Genomic DNA, 19,602 nt, shown 5'->3' with positions numbered 1-19,602 from the left:
TACAAAGACAACATACAGAGAAAGTTCTCTCTATCCATCCCAATGTCACCTTCTTTATGATCAAATTCTTTCACTGATTATTTCTCAGGCTCAGGTTTGGCAAATCCTCTCTATTACTAACCCTATCAGTGCAGCCCAAGTCCTCACCAACTCACACCTAGGTCAGCATAACAATTTCCTGTTATTTCAGTAGTGAAAACTATGGTTTACTTTTTTTTTAGAGTGATTTGTTTTTATTTTATGTGCATTGGTGTTTCACCTGCATTTATGCCTGTGTGAAGGGTGTCATATTCTCTGGAACTGCAGTTACAGACAGTTCTGAGTTACCATGTAGGTGCTAAGAATTGAATCCTGGTTCTCCAAAAGAGCAGACAGTGCTCTTAACCACTGACCCATCTCTCCAGTCCCCTATGCTGTACTTCTTATCGCCTTACTTCCATACTCTTGAAGTTGCTATATTCTTTTCCTCACAAGTTCAAATTCTTCAAAATGAAACTTAAAAATAAGCATCAGAGCAAGTATACAGCAGGATATCATGGACCTAGAAACTTCCATCTCACAGACTTACAGTGCTACCTCTACCTGAAAGACCTTTCTGTCTTTTAAGTCCAAAACATCATCTCCAGAAACTCCATAGAATTTCTCTTCCAAATGTTCCAACTGCCAATTTATTAAGTCTAAGAAAAACAAAATTCCTTCACAGTTTTCTTCTTTTATCCGATTATCACCTTTATCTAGATAGTATAATCATTAAGTACTATCATGGAGACAGTTCCTAGGCATGCCTTCAAATACAAACTAGTTTTGTTAAAAATCTAATTAAATGACAGAGAGAACTTGGGAGATGACCCGAAGAGCAGCTGGAATAAATCAGATGATATATTATAGTTTCAGGAAACAGCAACAGCAACAGTGATCACTCTGATCAAGTAACTAGAAGCAACACCACAGGACACCCCTCTCCCCCAAATACATCTTTTGGTCTTCAGAGAGAGAGAGTTTCTCTGTGTAGCCTTGGCTGTCCTGGAACTAGCTCTGTAGACCAGGACTGCCTCGAACTCAAAAGATCTGCTTCACTCTGCTTCCCGAGTGCTAGGATTAAAGGTGTGTGTGCACCACCTCCCAGTAGTAGTCTAATAAAAATATATGCATATATACTGTGGAATGTGCTAAAGAAGAACAAAGTATTTTTAAAATGTGGGTCGAGCCACCTTAATACTTTCCTATGATAACAACTGAGCCTCTTACCTAAAAATGTGTCATAATTACTAAGGGTATGGTAACTAGAAGATAGGTCATGAACAATGCTGTTCATGGGGCCAGAGAGAAGGCTCAGCAGGCTTACTACCAAACCTGACTTCTTCAATTTGATACCTGGAGTAGAATGGTGGAAGCAGAGATCCAACTTTCTTTTTTTGGGTTTTTGTTTTTGAGACAGGGTTTCTCTGTAGCTTTGGAGCCTATCCTGGAACTAGCTCGTATAGACCAGGCTAGCCTTGAACTCACAGAGATCGCCTGTATCCTCAGGATACAGAGATGTATCCTGAGTGCTGTGATTAAAAGCATGCACCACCACCGCCCGGCAGAGATCCATCTTTCACAAGTGGTCCTCTGACCTTCTTCCCCCCACCTCCACAAGAAAACATGTACGGAATCTTACATGCTTTTTTAAAAATGTATTTATTATGTATATATAGTGTTCTGCATGCGTATCTGCCTGCACTCCAGAAGGGGACACCAGATCTCATTACAGGTGGTGGTGAGCCACCATGTGGTTGCTTGAACTTGAACTCAGGACCTCTGGAAGAGCAACCAGTGCTCTTAACCGGTGAGCCATCTCTCCAGCCCGGTCCTCTGACTTTCACAGCCGGGAAGCATGCACACCCACATGCCTACATACACACAGAGAAATAAATATAAAATGTTAAACTGCTATTTACTAACAATAAATGTTCTTTTACTATGTCTGCCAATGTTGTTTTACATATAGTCTTACTTAATCTTCACAGTAACTCTGTTCAGTAAACCTACAGTCCTTATTTTATAAGTGAGGAAAACCTGATATTTCAAGATAAGTAATTTGCCCAAGGTCACACTAAGTTGTACAACCACAATCTGGCTAAAGAGTTATTTTTTTAAAATCCATGTATATATGGGTTATACTTATTGCTTGTAGGCCTAAGGAAGCACAAAAGGGTGTCAGATCCTCCAAGTTCCAGACAGTTGTGAGCAGTCTCATATTGGTGCTAGGAACCAAGCTCCAGTCCTCCAGAAGAACAGGAAATGCTCTTAACAGCTGAACCATCTCTAGCCCCGGGCTCATGCTTACACGTTTACAACTTTATACTAAACAGAGTTCAAGGCTAGGTTTAAAATGGAAGGTTTAACATGGAAGGGCCTTAACTGCTTGACATTAAAACTTGAATTTTAATTTTTAGAGGAAAGTCAATGAGAACACGAAACTATCTGTTATTTCCAATATATATTTATTAAAATATATATCAAATATTTTACTAAGCACCTACAAAGGATAACAAGACCCAATAAAGGAAAACACCTTAAGAGACTCAGACACAGGCAGAGAAGTAGTCAATGAAGGTTTTGCACAGGAACAGGTCTAAGTAGAATTCAGCATTACACAAACAAATGCAAACAAGCATACAGATAAAGAAAAAAATTCCATTCCATCATCAAACTCAAAACTAATTTCTGTCCTTCAATAAATATTCTTTATTCAAATGAATTGTGATTTCAATCAGTGGTTTACGTTCTAACAAACACCTCATTACATGTCTACTAATGTCAAGTCTAAACCACAAGAAGAATAAGACACTAAAAATTGTACAACCTCATTAATGCTAAAAATAAGATATAAATTAGGTGTAAAAACAGATTTCCGTGTTTTGTCTGAAGGAGTAAGGAAAGTTTCTAAGACAGAAACATTCTGAATGATTCTAAGAGTGGGTAGTTTACTCCACTTCATGCAGACACCGAGTTCGAAACTCATAGGCTCAAGGACCCTGAAAGTATTGCAATAGATATGCAATCTGTTTACCCCACTTTCCCAGAAGATAAGACACTTGAGCTGAACAAGTGGGTCAAAAACCAACTCCATCCTGAAACAAAGAAGCAGTGTAGGACAATCTAAATTTTTATAAGCAAAGTGAGAAGGTGTTCTGTGGGAAGAATGATCAGCACGTTCACTGTATCTCTAGTGACACTGGCCTTACTTCAGAACCTCATTAGGTACAATAATTAAGGCAGTAGCAGGAATAATCTCCAGCTCTTCATCCTTCTACCCATTCTCAACAAGTCTCCAATCTTGCCTATACATATCAACAGCAAGAAAGGGAAGGAGGAAGATCAGTTTATGGGATGCTTAGATGAATAATAAATTCCAAATTCTCTACTCCCTTAGCATTCAACATTATCTGAAGCTCTCTACATTCTGCCTCACTTCACTCACCAGAACAGGCTATATCTCCTGCTCCTCCTTTATGTTTACCCATTCTACCATTTCAAGGTTCAGCTCCAAATTACAAAGTCAAGCAAGTACCCCTCCTTCCTTCGAGGCTGAGTTAGCGCTCTCTCCCTCCAGCCTCATAATCTGTACTACCTTGACACTCTGAGCAATAAATAGCAGTCAGTATAATATAAACGCAGATTTCATCTCATCACTCATTAGGCTATGTATTTCTTAAATAGACAATATGATTTGTGTTAAATCTATTTCCTACAAGCAGCACAGTGCCAGCAGACCAATACATCCTAAGTAACCCAAGTGTTTACACTGAAGAATAAAATGTAGATCCACTAGAAGAAAGTTAATGGAAATGTCTGATCATGAGGTGATACAATCTAATAAGTTATTTACCAACTGAACAGAGGGTAAACCTCATCAATCTCAAGTTCCACTCATTCATATAGCCAACTACCTATACCCAGATTGGAAAGCTTAAGACAAGGAGGTTTCACTACATGGTCCTGGCCTGTATGGAACTCACAGAAAACTGCTTGTTTCTGCCTCCTAAATGCTGGGATTAGAATCTGTTTCACAATCATTTGGAAAAATTTTTAACTATATTAAAATTAAATTTGGCTACATTATACTTTGAAGGCAATGTCTACCAAATCTTCATTGCAATTACTCAAACTTTTTATCTAGCAACTATACTTCTAGGAATCTACCCAACAGAAGTACTTTTATTGGTGCAGAAGATATATGTAATCTTTTCAATGAACTGTAATATTTTAAAAAAGTTTAAATTTTAAAAATATAAAACCATCTAAGAAGTATGATCCAATTTATGCATGTTTAAGACATAGAAACAAAGAAAAGAATGTGAGAAAAAATTAAGATTTGTCTGTGCACACCCATAAAGGCCAAAGGGCAGCACTGGATTTCCTGGAGAAGGACTTACAGGTGGTTGTGAGGCCACCTGGCATACATGCTGAAAACCAAACTTCAGGCTTCTGCAAAAAACAGGAAGTACTCTTAAACGGCACCCCCGCATCTCTCCAGCCCCAGAATGCTTTTTTTTCAAGGATGATTACAGAGTCAAACTATTAACAGTGTTTATCTATTTCTACACTATCATGAATTCAAATTCCTTACCAGTCTTTAGCTCACAGACGGAAACACACAGAGCCTTTATCTCTAACAAACTTGGTGGTTTTGAACAGTCATAAAATTAGAGACTTCTTGAAGAGCCCAAGGATATTAAAAAAGAAAAGGGTTATTCTCCAGGATTCAAAATCAAATTCCAGAATTCCACCAAAACCTATTTTATCCCTTCAAATTGAATTAATGATTAAAAACATTTTCCAAGCTGGTTGGTGGTGGCTCACGTCTTTAATCCCAGCACTTGGGAGGGAAAGACAGGGAGATCTCCGAGTTCGAGGCCAACCTGGTCTATAGAGTGAGTTCCAGGACAGCTAGGTCTACATGGAGAAACCTTGTCCTGTTAAAACAAAGAAACTTCTCCAATACCAGAGAATTGTTAAAAATTAATACTATTAGCCTTCTTTTGTTCCATTGAATTACTACCTAAAACGAAAAAACAAAAAGCCTGAATTACATACAAATATACGTATACACATATATTTAAGGTCTTCATATAGTTCCTATTCTCCACATAAAAACAGCTTAGTGAAACTTTCAAGACTTAAATATTTCTTTGTGCATATGTACATGGGTGTTGCTAGAGATCCCCCCTGCAGAACCTCACAAGTGCTAAACAAACAAACAAGCATTCTACCACTAAGTTACACTCCTACCACACAATACACTTGCATTTATTTAAACATTCTATAAAATCCCTGCACTAGTAAACATCAGAAACTAGCCCTAACCCTCCTCTTCACTCTCTTGAAGTACTAACAAGTAGTCAATAAAGGCCAAACAGCAAATACTGAGAGAATCTGAGTTCTTATCTTAGCAAAATTATTACTCAACCTTAAGGAAAATCTCAACATTCCCCCGCAACTGAATTTAATCAGGTTTGACCTTAAACTGCACTATTTTCTGGGTTTTTTTTTAAAAAAAGAAATTAAAAGGAGAGAGACCTTATTGTTTATGCCCCTGAAGCAACTTTTTCTAAAGATCAGAAACTAATATTTAAATTTGTAACTAAAATCTCAGTTCAGAGTCCTGGTTCAAGTAATAATTGTTGGTAACAAAAATTACACTGAATTTAGCTCTACTTTACATTTAACAATGTCATCAATTAGAGAAGAAATTTACCTACAAAAACTTAGAACTAGCAGAGCACCGCCTCAGGAGGCAGAGGCAGGTGGATCTCTGGGAGTTTGAGGCCAGCCTAGTCTACAGAGCAAGTTCCAGCACAGCCAGAGCTTACAGAGAAACCCTGTGTGGGGGGGTTGACAGGGATGGGGGGAATGACAAACCAGACCTTAGAACTAGAATTTAAAAACAACAAATTCAGAGGCAATGATTACATAAATAATTCTTTGGCATAGTCATTCAAATGCTAAAATTCTACGAAGCTGGGGTGAAATCTTAGAAAAGCAGACTTGTGGAAAATAATTTTTATGTAGGGCATGTTGTCAAACACCTATAAGCCCAGTACCCAGGAGACTGATGCAAGGTTCTTAAGTTAGCTGTAGTGAGTTGGAGGCCTGCCTAATAGACCATGTTTTGAAAAACTCTGAGTCGGCATTACAGTTTAGCACCACCACCAAAACACAAAACAAAACAAAAAAAACAACCTTTTTCTAAACAAGTAGCATTTGCCAAGCTATGGTAGCCAACACAGGATAAAGAGTTTAAAGGGGGAATAAAGAAATGGATTAGAAAGTTGCCAGTACCCGTATCAGGCAATTCACAACCAACCTGCAACTCCAGTTGCAGGGGATCCGATGCCACTGGCCGCCAAGGCATCTACACTCCCTCTCAAAAAAACAAGCATACACATAACTAATAAAAATAAATCTTTTTTAAAACCTAAGAAAAAAAACCCTTAAAAGGTACCCCCTCACCTAGGTTCATAAAGGTTTAAAACAATCATTACAATCATTAAATTTTTCTTGCAGACTATCCCTGTTTGCTTTTCTTTCGAGACTGGGTCTCACTATGTAGTGCAGGCTGTCCTGGAACTTACTATGTAGACCAGGCAGGCTTCAAACTCAAGAGATTCACTTGCCTCTGCTGGGATTAAAGGCTCGTGCTATTTCACCTGGCTCCCAAGTTTATTTTTCATTCATGGGAAATTGGTTACCTCACCCTATCAAAATGTAGAAAAATCTTAACATTAAAAAAAAAAAGGTATCTATTCCAGCATTTGTGAGTACAAGCTTTTTGGTAAATCACAACTATTATCTAGGTAAGTTTTTCCAATAGCCTATATTCAAAAGCCAGACCTGTAGCTAAACACAAAAACAAATCCCAGAGTATTGTCTTCACTGTTAGCTTTTAAAGACCTGTCTTTGTATCCTTTCTTCATTTTAAATAAACCCCTACCTTCATTGGTTAGGCTGTTTTGGTCTCAGGAAGGATATTTTACATTAGTGTCCTTGTTCACAGACAGTGCAGGTGCCTCAATAGAAAAAAAATAATAAAGGACCCCGACACCTTGCCTGCAGACTGTTTAGTAAGAAACAGATTTGGATCATTTCCTTTACCTAAAAGAAAAAAAATAAAAACAAAAAAATAACTTCTTTTTATTGTATTGCTTTTGAATTTTCTTTAAATCTACATTAAGAATAATTTTTCAATCTGAACATATAGTTTCTAACCTAATAAATTCCATACTAGTTCACAGACACTAAAATATGTGCAAAACATGACCAGAGTGCATGAAGTAATTTGTCACACAAAGTAGGACTCTTATTGGTACTTCCCATTCCCCAAAGGTAAGCACAAAACTCAGATGGACAACTAAAGACAGCATGAATTAGGAAAGTCCTGTGAGTAGAGGCAAGAAGCAATATAGCTGAATGTTACCTGTAGTCTGAGGACAGTTATCACTGTCACATACTTATCTATACTATTACTTTCCTTCCGGATCAAGGAATAAACAGGTCCTGGAACTAGAAGCAATATTATATATATTATATATATATTATATATATATATATTATATATATATATATATATATATATATATATATATATATATATATATCACGCAAAATTTTTTCCAGAAAGTCACTTGCATTTCTGTGTCTTAACTGCCTCACTAGAAAGGCAGTGGAGAAGATGATCCCTAGGAACCCCCACCCAAAGAAGGTGAATAGGAAAAGGTAAAGATTCCCATTTAAACCCAAAACTTTCTATTTACTGCATAGATTAACGTTTTAAAGAGGATCTTGAAAAAATTTTCCAAAATAAGGAAACAATTTCACTCACAACCACAACTACTCAATATTAAACTATCTTTTAAAACAGGCATCACCAACCACAAAGGCCACGTGCTTGTAGAATAAATGAAACAGGCCATATCAAACATACCAAACCTAAAATTTGTTCACTTTAATAGTGATTAATGCTGGGTGTGGTAGTGCACCACCTTTCGTCTCAGCAGAGAGGCGGGGCTCTGTGAGTTCGAGGCCGGCCTTGTTACAAAGCAAGTTCTAGGATAGCTAGGACTGTTACAGAGAAACCCTGTCTTGAAAAACCACCACTACCACCAATCATCATCATCACCATCATCATCTGTGGTCAAACCAACAAAATTCAAGCTGGGCATAGTGGTGCACACCTTTAATCCTAGCACTATGGAAGCAGAGGCAGGTGGATCTCTGTGAGCTCGAGGCAGCCTGTTCTACAGAACTTGTTCCAGGACAGTCAGGGCTAAACAGAGAAACCCTAAAACAAAACCAAAAACCAAACAAGAACAACAAAATTCAGGGTCTGAACTATAGAAACAGTGATTACAGTGTAGCACTACTAGAGATGAAAAGATACTGGCAATGATTCAAGGAGAAAAAAATACATGATTCTTTCCTTCTCACCTTGATAAAAATTCACAAGTAAGTTAAACGTTTTCTAGCTTCCAGAATTTTCCTCAACAGAATAATAAGTTATCAAAGAGTGCTCTGCAGATTTTAACATTATGGCAAAACATGAAAGACAAATACTAATGGTCTGAATAAGGTTTTTATGAAAAATGCAGCAACCCAGTAATTCAGATACCTATAGGTGGAAAGCCCAAAATCTGTAATATGTAACTGACGACTCTGATTATGTAGGAAACAAACCATAAATATTTGTTTCACATATACTTGACTGTGGTAGTTATCAAAGATAAATAAGTTCACCAGAATAAAGATGTTAAGAACTTATGTGACAGCTGATATTCCCCAAGTAGTTCACATTTCAAAAGTAAAGTCAAACCACTCCAAGTTCTGAGATCACAACAAATCACAACACATATTCTAAAGGTCAAAAGATCTGTACACTCTGTTAGCTAAACCTGGTGGAAATCCAATTCAGAATTCCATGACTAAGGATCATTATCTCATACTTAAAAAATACATTTTCAAAATTTCCAAGGGATGAGCATTTTTACCTTGCCTTATTTTTAGAACACATCACATTGCACCTATCACATGACATGATGTAACTGTTAGCAAAGAAAATGGTTCAATCCATTGATAACATACATGGCAGGAAAAAACAGATCAATGATACCCAAGAATCACATTTCATATTTATTTTTTAAACTTAGTAACTTACAGGGAAGAAAATGTACTTTTGGATAATTAGAATTTATCCAATCCTGGGAAAACTGTCATGAGGAAATAGGAAACCTAGTAGCATGCTTCTAAAACAAGAATTACAAACAACTTCTCTATCAAAAAGGCAACAGAGAAACAATCAAAAGTATCCACTGTTGGGGGAAAAAAGCCTCAACAGACAACACCTGCAATTAATTGAAAATTTCTAAATTGGTGAGAGTATGTAAGACAAGGAACTAAGTACAGCCCATGGGAGAGGGGGAAGGGAAACACGCCCACTTTATGCCTTTGTAAATACTGGTACTTTAAATAACCTTGAAAAGAAAAACAAATACGGGAGGAAATACAAACTAAGGACCATTCTAAGAAACAGAAGTCACTTAAATGTAACGATTTTCCTTACTTGAAAGTAGTTTTGAGAAGAAGTTCTGTAACTATATCATGATTATGCAAGGCAAGGATTATGTAATTTTATCGTTTATTTTAAAATGTTCTCGGAATGTATCAAAAAAAAAAAACCACAAAACACTAAAGCATTGTGATCTCTTCAATGGACAAAGGACCGCTTCCTTACCTACAGCTTAAAATATTAACATATACCCCCAAACAAACAAACAAACAAACAAAAACCCACGATGATTGCTTGCCACGTGACGAAGGATATGGCAACACAAGGATTGTGAATGGAGGGGAGGGAAGCTAGGTTGGAGGACTAGCGAGATTTCTCTTAACTTTGGGGACTGCAGGATTCGGGTATCTCGATCCTTAAGGTACCAAATTCTAACCCCCAGGAGTTGTACAGCTAACACCCTCAAGTGCGGTTTTATTAATAGGTCACGGGAAAATGCTCCAGTGACCTCCAGGATAAAGGAGGAAAAAACAGGCGGAGGAAAGAGCAATTTAAAGTGGCGCCATCATGTCACCCCTTTTCCCCTAAGGCAATCAATAAGCAATAGTTAAGTAACGAGTTTCTCTAAAAATCCACTTTGGGATTCCAACATTGGAAAACAAAAGGATTCCTAGGTAAAACATAGGGGGGTAGGACTGTTTACAATATGGAAAACAATTATAAACTATTTGCTGAGAATCGAAAGACCGTCAGCCGGAAAACAGGCCCCCCCAAAAAACCAGTAAGATTCCAACTCAAAAACAAATGAATGCCTCTTCCTCTTTAGTTACAAAAAAAAAAAGTCTGCCTGAGACTAGATCGAAAACGCAAATGACCTCAATATACAAGCAACAAAAATGTTAACAATCAGAGTTGTGATTCAAACCGTGAAACAGACGTACAAGACGTGTTCAAGCAAAGAAAGGCCTTTTGCAGTCAAGAGAAGTTCAAGGGAAGAGCAAGAGTTTGTTTTTGGTCTTTTTAAAATATATATGTATATATACGGAAATAAACCATGTTCTCCGGGCCGCCTTTTTAAATAGAACGCCAAAGGAAAGCCCGGCGAACGAGGCGGCAGCTGGTGGGGAAGGGCCCCCGCACACCCCCGCCCTTGGGGCGACTCCCAGCCCGGACCCGCAGCGGGGAAGCCCGGAGAGGCCATTTAAAGTTCCGGGGATTTTTCGTCCCCTGCCCTGCCTTTCTAGTTACAACTAACAAAGAGAGGGAGAAATGGGAGCCACAGGGAGAGCGAGGAGAAGGAGAAAGGGCAGCGGGAGGAGGAGGAGAGGAGCAGCAGCAGCACCTACCACGTGATGGAGGAGCGTAGCCCGGGCGGATTCGGCCCCACAAAATGGGCGCAGTTTGCAAACAGCCCCCCGGCCTGGGCGCCGAGGACCAGCGGGCGGAGGCGCGCGGCGGCGGCTCCGACCCGGCCCGCCGCTCTCCTCCCCCCCGGCGCCCGGAGCCGCCCTGACTTTCCGGGCGGGGGGGCGAGGCGAAGGGGGAGGGGAAGGCGGCGGCGGGGAGCGGCCGCTTTTTCTTCTCTTTTGAGCCCTTTCTCCGGCCTTCCTCCGTTCCGGCGGGTCTGGGCACGGTCGGGCACCGCAACCCCGGAGGGCGGGCGGGGGCAGAGGGTAAAGCCGCCCCCCCTGCCCCGCACAAACAAGCGCCACCGTCTGCAGCCCGCGCCCGCACCCCGACCGCCACCCCGGGCTCTTCTTCCCGGCCGGGGAGCGCGCTTCGGCCGCCCCCCAAGCCGCCGCGGCGAGACGAGTCGGCTTCGCTAAGGCGCTTGGTTCTCCCGCCGGCTCGGCGAGCGGTGGCGGTGGCGGCGGCGGCACTGGGAAAATGGCGGCCGAGCTCCTTTTCCCTCCCCCCCCTTTAATCTGAAGCGGAGGGAGAATGGAGCGAGCAAGCGAGCGGGCGAGTGCCGGGGACACGGGGAGGAGGGACAGCAGCGCCTCCGCCGGCTGCGGCTGCGGCGGGCCGCTCCGCCCCGGCGCGCCGCCAGGGGGCGCCCGCCGCGCCGCCCCCGCGGGCTGCCAGGAGGCGCGGCCGCCGCCGCCTCAGTCATGGCTCCTCGCCGCGGCCGCTGCTTCTGCACCTCTGTTTGCGGAAGCCGGGGCCCGCTGCCTGGTACGTGCGGCAGCGGCACGCAGCACTGCGGCAAGCGGCGCGGGGCCCTCGCTCCGACCGAGGTGAGGCTAACCTGAGGCGCTGACGCCGTCACGTTCCCTCCGCACCGGGGCTGGCGGTGCCGCGCGCCGGTATGAGGGGAGGGCGGACTGGCGCGGCAGAACGAGAGGACGTGAGCGAAGAACTGTGTGTACAGTGAACGAAGGAAGCTGCTGCCGCCACACTACCCCAGGGCCGACCGTGCTCTGAGCGGGCAGGAAGCTCCCTGACCAGTGACGCGGTCCCTGCCACCCGCCCTTTGTCCTACACCCTGCCTCTGTACACTGCAGCACACGGCTGGCTGCTAGCCCTAGCTCCACGCTCCGCAGCCGCCAAACCAAAAAATAAGCGGACGCCATTGCGCAGGCGCGAGCTACGGTCGACTCCGGGCTAGCCCGGGCAGGGGCAGCTGGGACCAGAGGGGAAGTGATGGCCCACCAGAGCCGGGCCCTCTGGGAACTGTAGTTTTCGTTAAGAAGCCCGCGTCTTGTTTTAGGTTTCGTGGTTTGCCAGATCCGCCAAAATAGGCAAAAAGGCATTCGTTACACAATGATATTTATGTTTCCTGCTACCACCAAATTAAAGTTCACTGCCCCGCTTAAACTTCAGCAATGAACAACAAAAACAAACTTGTCATGTTCCTACCAGCGTTGACTTACAAGTGGTGGCACCTTATTCCTCATGACAACTAGTTTGTGGGCAAGATATTGATTCTTTCCTCCCAAATAAGGTCTTAACATAAGATATTTGTTTTTCTGGATTTAAGAATCTCAGTATAATGCAAAGTGCCACATTACACAAAGTACAAATCTACCACACTTTAAAGCTAAAGATGCTAAAAATCAAATACCATAAAACTAGTTGCAACAACTAAATCACCAAACTCAGCAGATGAAAAGGATAAAGTCTATCAAAAAGGAAGATGCAAAATGCTCAATACTTTTTTTGTGTGGTTTACCAAAGCCAGTTTCCGGTGTTAGTGTCACTTAAGCGTCTCAGAGAGAGAAAAAAAAAACCCTCCCTATAGTTACAGAGGTTTGTCAGCCCACAAAGTCACTAACTCACCAGGTTTCTGCCCAACATCTTCATCTTTATTTCTCTTGAGTTTCCACCTGTATTCTTTTTTTAAAATTATACTCTCAAGCATAATCTTGGTTCTCAAATATACAGGAGGGCAGAATAGAGTCCTAAGGTCAAATTACACATGGATAAACTGATAGATGTGTGTATGTATATATATATATATATATATATATATTTTTTTTTACATACATATCCAGAAAAGATCTTTAGTTTGGGCTTTTTAATTCAAAATCTAGGTAAGATTTATTAAACTATATACATATATGATATACACAAATATCCACATAAGTAGTAATGCTACAGAAGATGTTTATACATAATTCCAGGACCAACAGATGGCAAAGGAGAGCCCCAATCTAAAGATTATGAAATCCAAATTACAAGAATGGCAATACCAAACAAGGCAAAGCTTTCTTCAATGTATACTTAAATATTAGTGAAAGAAACTCACCACAACATGATCTTGCTACTATCCCAACTCTTAAAAACTTGATGATCTAGCTTAGCCAGTTCATGGTGGCCCACTCCTTTAATTTTAGTACTAGGGAAGCAGAAGCAGGCAGATCTCTGAGTTCAATGCTAGCCTGGTGTACATAGTTCCAGACCAGCTAGTACTACATAGTAAGATCTTGTTTCAAACAAACAAACAAAATAAAGACATTTTTAACCTAACTTTTAGAATAGTCATAGTTGGACTGTCCAATTGGCCAAATATTTTACTGGTGATTAATTAGGACTGAACAAGAAAAGTGGAAGCCACCTAGGAAGACTCTGAAAGAACTGGGAGAAAGCCATCCATCTTAAAATAAAAAACTAGTACTCCTCCCCCCCCCCACACTAACACTTTAAACTGTTAAGTTATCTTACACCATTAAGATGCCACCAGCATCAAAATAGGCAGAATGGATAGCTGGCATTGACTTTGGCCCTGATGACAGTTACATCATTGTAACAACTAATTCTGACATCTTGATGACTTCTGGACTTCCGGCTATATAAAAACAATATAATATTTGCTTATTTAAACCAGCTGGAGTTACATTTCTCACACCTTAAGTTAATAACATAAGGATTTATTTCTAAAATTCTAGAGTATGCGCTCCAGGAGAACCTGTTCAAAAAAAAAAAAGGTATAGTCTCCCTCCCCCCTCCTTTTTTTGTTTTGTTTTGTTTGTCAAAACAGTTTCTCTGTGTAGTCTTGGCTGTCCTGGAACTTGCTCTGTAGACCAGAATGGCCTCAAACTCACAGAGATCCATCTGCCTCTGCATTCTGAGTGCCTTCCTAGCTCAGTTTGGTAAAGCATGGGACTCTTTTTTTTTTCTTTTTTTTTTAAATTAATTAGATTTTTTAAAAACTACCAATCCAAGTTCCCACTCCCTCCTCTCCTCCCTTTCCTTCCACACACCCTCCCACCCCATCCCCATCTAATCCTCAGAGAGGATAAGGCACATTGTTTTGTGGAAGGTCAAGGCCCTCCCAACTACATCTAGGCTGAACAACGTCTACATCCAAAGTGGTGACACACATCACTGCCTGACTTCTAGTGGCTTAGTTTCGCCCTTCCGATCTTTAGGCAAGCTTTATTTATTAAAACATAAATAAAATATCACTATACCACCTGGTTAGCTTTCCTTTTATAAATCCCACCTAAAAATCAAGACAATTTTCCTATTCATACTAATACCACAACTCCAGAATTACATAAATATACTCTCACTTCTAATATTCATAAAGAAAAAAATAAAGCTGGGCTTGGTGGTGGTACACACCTTTAATCCCAGCACTCAGGAGGGCAAAGGTAGGTGGATCTCTATTAGTTCTAGGCCAGCCTGGTCTACAAAGTAGATTCCAGGTCAGTCAGGGCCATTACAAAGAGAAACCATATCTCAAACAAACAAACAAACAACTTCTAAAGCAACTTCATGATTTAACTATATTAGCAACTAAAACAGTAACATTCAAAACCCTAACTGTGAAAGCACTTCTAAATCTAGAAATAACCTGGGAATAATTCAAAAGATAGCATGAAAATTCAACCCAAGCCATCACAATAGCACATTGTAATCTCAGCCATTCAGGAGTCTAATGCAGGAAAATCCTGAATTTGATGCCAGCCTGGGCCAGGAAGGGTGACTCCACATTGGCAGAGAGCTTACCTAGCAGGCACAAAATCCCAGCCAACCTGTCATTGCATACTCCAGACATGATGGCCAAACCTGTAATCCCAATACTTAGGTGGAGGAAGGCATTATCTTCTACTATACAGAATTAGTTCAAGGCCAACAAGGGATACGTGAAACCGTGTCTAAGTAAGTCAATAAATAATTTTTCATAAGTTAGTTGCCAATTCTAAAAATACAAAAAACATAAAACCTGTTCTGATAGCATAGCAAACCTAGGGATTTTGAAAGGTGACATCATTCCCTCCAAATGAAAGGTGCATCATTCTAAGGCAGGGTCATTCCACCCCCAAACCCCATGTCCATGTCTCTGTGTATGTTTCCGTGTTTGTGTTGGGGAAACACATTATCTATGTGAATGTACATAACCATAAGGAGGCCCAAGGAAGACTTCAGCTCTACTATGTTGCTTTACACTTATTTTTTGAGACAGGGTTTGAACCAAAGTTCACCCATTTTGGCTAGGCTAGTTAGCCACAAACTCTTGGATCTACCTGTTTCTGACCTCAGACAGACAGTGCATCACTTTTATGAGGATGCTACGTGTTCAAACTGAGGTATTTGTGCTTGTACAACAAGTGCTCACTGCCGGGCGATGGTGGCGCACGCCTTTAATCCCAGCACTCGGGAGGCAGAGGCAGGCGGATCTCTGTGAGTTCGAGACCAGCCTGGTCTACCGAGCTAGCTCCAGGACAGGCTCCAAAGCCACAGAGAAACCCTGTCTCAAAAAACCAAAAAAAAAAAAAAAAAAAAAAAAAAAAAAACAAGTGCTCACTGAGCTATCTCTCCAACCTAACCATTCTTTCTAAAGCCACTGAATTTGGGGTTCTATGTATACATAAAAACATACATTGATAGAATAAGAAATGTCTAAAGCAGGGGGCTGGAGAGATGCCTCAGTGGCTAAGGGCACTAGCTGCTCTTCCAGAGTTCCTGAATTGAATTCCCAGCAACAACATGGTGACTCACAGCCACCTATAATGGGATTTGATGTCATCTGTCTGATTCCCTTTTCTGTCCTGCAAGCATACATGCATATAGAGCACTCATATACTAAATTAAAAAATCTGTATTTAAAAAAAAAAAAAGGTCTGAGCCGGGCGATGGTGGTGCACGCCTTTAATCCCAGCACTCAGGAGGCAGAGGCAGGCGGATCTCTGTGAGTTCGAGACCAGCCTGGTCTACAGAGCTAATTCCTGGACAGGCTCCAAAGCCACAGAGAAACCCTGTCTTGAAAAACAAAAACAAAAACAAAACAAAACAAAACAAAAGGTCTGAATCTACTGAATAAAAAAAAAAAAACCTTTAACACCAGTACTCCAGAGGCAGAGGCAGGCAAACTCTTTGAGTTTGAGGCCAGTTTGGTCTACATAGCGAATTCCAGGATATCCAGAGCTATACAATAGAGTCCCTGCCTCAAGGGGAAAAAAAAGGGAGAAAATTTGTTTGGGTATTAATTTAAACAAATATTGTAAGAAAATCAGCAATACTTCGGCCAAGATAAACTAAATTATGTAACAAAACACAAAACTGATCTTTTCCAAAACAGAGAAGTTTTCTGTTTATTGGTAATCATTAAGAGATTTTGTTCTTTGAGACAGGGTTTTCCCATGTAGGTCAGGCTAGCCTTGAGCTCATGAACAGCCCCTGCCTCTGACTCCCAAATGGTAGGTTCACAGGCTTGCATTACCATGCTTGGCAGAGAAGGTATTTATAAAAACAAGATTCTGAGAGGACTTGGATAGAGGATAGAATTCAGACTAATTCAGACCATTCCTAGAGAGACGCACACTGCAAAACCCACACAAAAAAACCACATGTTCAGATGATGAAACCTGAAGACATCCAACAAATCATCAAGGGCACAAAATTATCAAAGAGATGTTATGTTACTGAGAACACAGGAACATGACTAGAATTCAGGAAATGCTTAAGTCTCTATCTTACCTTTGTAATTCATTTACTAAAAAAAAAAATCCTATTAATTTCCTCAATAGGTTTTTCATTTTTGAGTTAGACTAAAAAATAAAAAATTCAGTATTATTTTCAACCATATTCCACATTAATTCCTACAATCACATTAAGACACAAATTTAGCCGGGTGGTGGTGGCGCACGCCTTTAACCCCAGCACTGGGGAGGCAGAGGTAGGCAAATCTCTGTGAGTTCGAGACCAGCCTGGTCTACAAGAGCTGGTTCCAGGACAGGCTCCAAAAGCTAGAGAGAAACCCTGTCTCGAAAACACCAAAAAAAAAAAAAAAAGAGAGAGAGAGAGAGAGAAAAGAAAAGAAAAAAAAGACACAAATTTAACAAAATTATCCCAAATAAACTAATTTCAAGCAAAAACAAAAACCATATAATAACAAATTTCAACTATTTTCTATGTTAAAAGAAGAGGAAAGTCAGGCATGCTGGTGTTGTGTTTATAATCTCAGCTACAAGAGGCCAAGGTAGAAGGATCTCAAGCATAGGCCAGCCTCATCCACACAGCCAGACCCTACCTTGAAAAAGGAAGATGGGCTGACACATGTCTGCAGAGGACCCAGGTATGATTCCAGCACCCACATAATGGCTCACAACCATCCAGAATCCAACACCCTCTTCTGACCTCTGCAAAGCAATAAGCATGCATATACACATATGCAAGCAAAAGATAGTTCTAAAATAATTTTTAAAAAAAATAAATACTTTACTAGGCAATATATTACACACCTGTAATCCTAATATTGGGGAGAACAAGACAGAAGGATCAAGTTCCATGGACAGTCTGGGTTATATAGTGAGTGACTTTTGGATCTGCCTAAGGACAAAGAAAACTATGCTAAAAAGAAAGAGGGGGAAAAAATCTTGCAATTCCTAGAATATCTATGATAGTACTATCAAAACATGACCTTGTCCAGCTGAGCAGGACAGCACAGACCTTTAACTTAAGCACTTAGGAGCTCTACAGCCAGTCTGATCTACATAGCAAGTTGCAGAAATGCCAGGGGCGCAGAGTGTAAGACCCTGATTCAAAAACAAAATAATTTTTTTTTAAATAAAACGTTGGGCTGGGCGGTGGTGGTAAACATCTTTAGTTCTAGCAATTGGGAGACATAGGCAGGCAGATCTCTGAAAGTTCGAGGCCAACCTGATCTATAGAAAAAAAAACATTAAATCTATCCAATGTTATTTTTAAAATGGCAAAAGAAAAAAGATGAAAGCTATCGAAAAAAGATGAAAGCTATCAATTGACAAAGATCAATTAGTAAGATGTTAGTCGCTTCTAATTCTCTCTTCTGGCACCTTTTTCAGAAGACTGTCTAAATCATTGTAAGAAGTCCAAAATGAATTGTTACTTAAAAGCATAACCAAAATGAGGTAGCAATGCAAGTACCCCAATTAAAAGAAAAGTTAAGAGAGCCAAGTAGGCGACAGGGACCTAAAGTGTTAGACTTGTCACCTCTACCCTAAGTGTCTCAAAATAAATAAAAGGTTTACAAAGGGAAATTTTGTGACCTAATCAAATCATATTTAATTCTGCCTTTTCCATTCTCAAGTGTTTGCTGTTGCCCCAGGAGATATTTCTAGGTTTCTTCCATCTTTAACAGACTTTTAAACATTAGTTATACCTTTAACTTTTTTTTATCTTCATTGAGTTATTAGGAAATTAGGCACATTTCAATTAAAGTCATTATCACTCTGATACCAAAACCAGACAAAACCACATGATAAAATTATACAGATCAATGTCCTTTATGATATAATCATAAAAATCCTTTAAAGCAAAAATGAATTCAGAAACATACAAAAAAAGGATGACCTTTGCTAAGTGTGGTTTTCTCCCAGTAATTCAAGGTTAGTTTAACAGCTGTTGCAATACACAATGTTACTAGAGGACAAAAACCACATGATTAGAGCTGGAAAGATGGCTCAGCAGTCAAGAATACTATAGCACATGGATGATTACATCTCCAGTCCCAACACCCTCTTCTGGTTTCCTTAGGCACTGCGCACATGTAGATACATGACATACATACAGGCCAAACACCCACACAAATAAAAATCAATCTTTAAAAAAAAAAAATCAATACCCATGTGACAATCTAAATATTTTTTTTAAAAAAATCACTTGGCAAATTATAATAAAAGATATTTAAGAACCAGGTAGTGGTGGTGCACGCCTTTAATCCCAGAAACAAGCAGATCTCTGTGAGTTCAAGGCTAGCCTGGTCTATACAGGTAGTTCCAAAACAGGATCCAAGGCTACACGGAAAAAAACTGTCTCAAAAAGCAGAACAAAACAAAAATAGAATTTAACAAGCTAGAAATTGAAGGAAACTTCCTCAACTTGATTAAATGGTAACTATGAAGAATTCATAGTTGAGTTTGTTTGTTTGTTTTTTGGGACAGGGTTTCTCTATGTTGCTTTGGAGCCTATCCTGGAACTAGCTCTTGTAGACCACGCTGGCCTCGAACTCAGAGATCCGACTGCCTCTGCCTCCTGAGTGCTGGGATTAAAGGAGTGCACCACCACATCCTGGCTGATTTTTGTTTTTTTTCTAAGATATGTAGCTTGGGCTGGCTTGAACTTGTAGC

At 40.4% G+C, this 19,602-nt stretch overlaps 1 protein-coding gene across 9 annotated transcripts in view; it reads right to left on the bottom strand.

Annotated features, from left to right (window-relative positions):
• Nucleotides 1-19,602, bottom strand: part of Kansl1 (KAT8 regulatory NSL complex subunit 1) — a 132,313-nt gene that overhangs the window by 98,175 nt on the left and 14,536 nt on the right. The window contains exon 1 of one of the 9 annotated variants that reach the window (XM_075990420.1): nucleotides 10,894-11,032. The exons of the other annotated variants lie outside the window; for them this stretch is intronic. The gene's annotated coding sequence lies outside the window, so the exon portion shown is untranslated. Of the gene's footprint in view, nucleotides 1-10,893; nucleotides 11,033-19,602 lie in introns of those variants that run through there. 9 annotated transcript variants of the gene reach the window in all.

The sequence above is a fragment of the Microtus pennsylvanicus genome, chromosome 11 (genome assembly GCF_037038515.1).
Source record: "Microtus pennsylvanicus isolate mMicPen1 chromosome 11, mMicPen1.hap1, whole genome shotgun sequence".
In the NCBI taxonomy this organism is placed as follows: Eukaryota; Metazoa; Chordata; class Mammalia; order Rodentia; family Cricetidae; genus Microtus; species Microtus pennsylvanicus.
The sequence above is the reverse complement of the archived record's forward strand: the minus strand, read 5'-3'. Positions and strand labels throughout refer to the sequence as shown.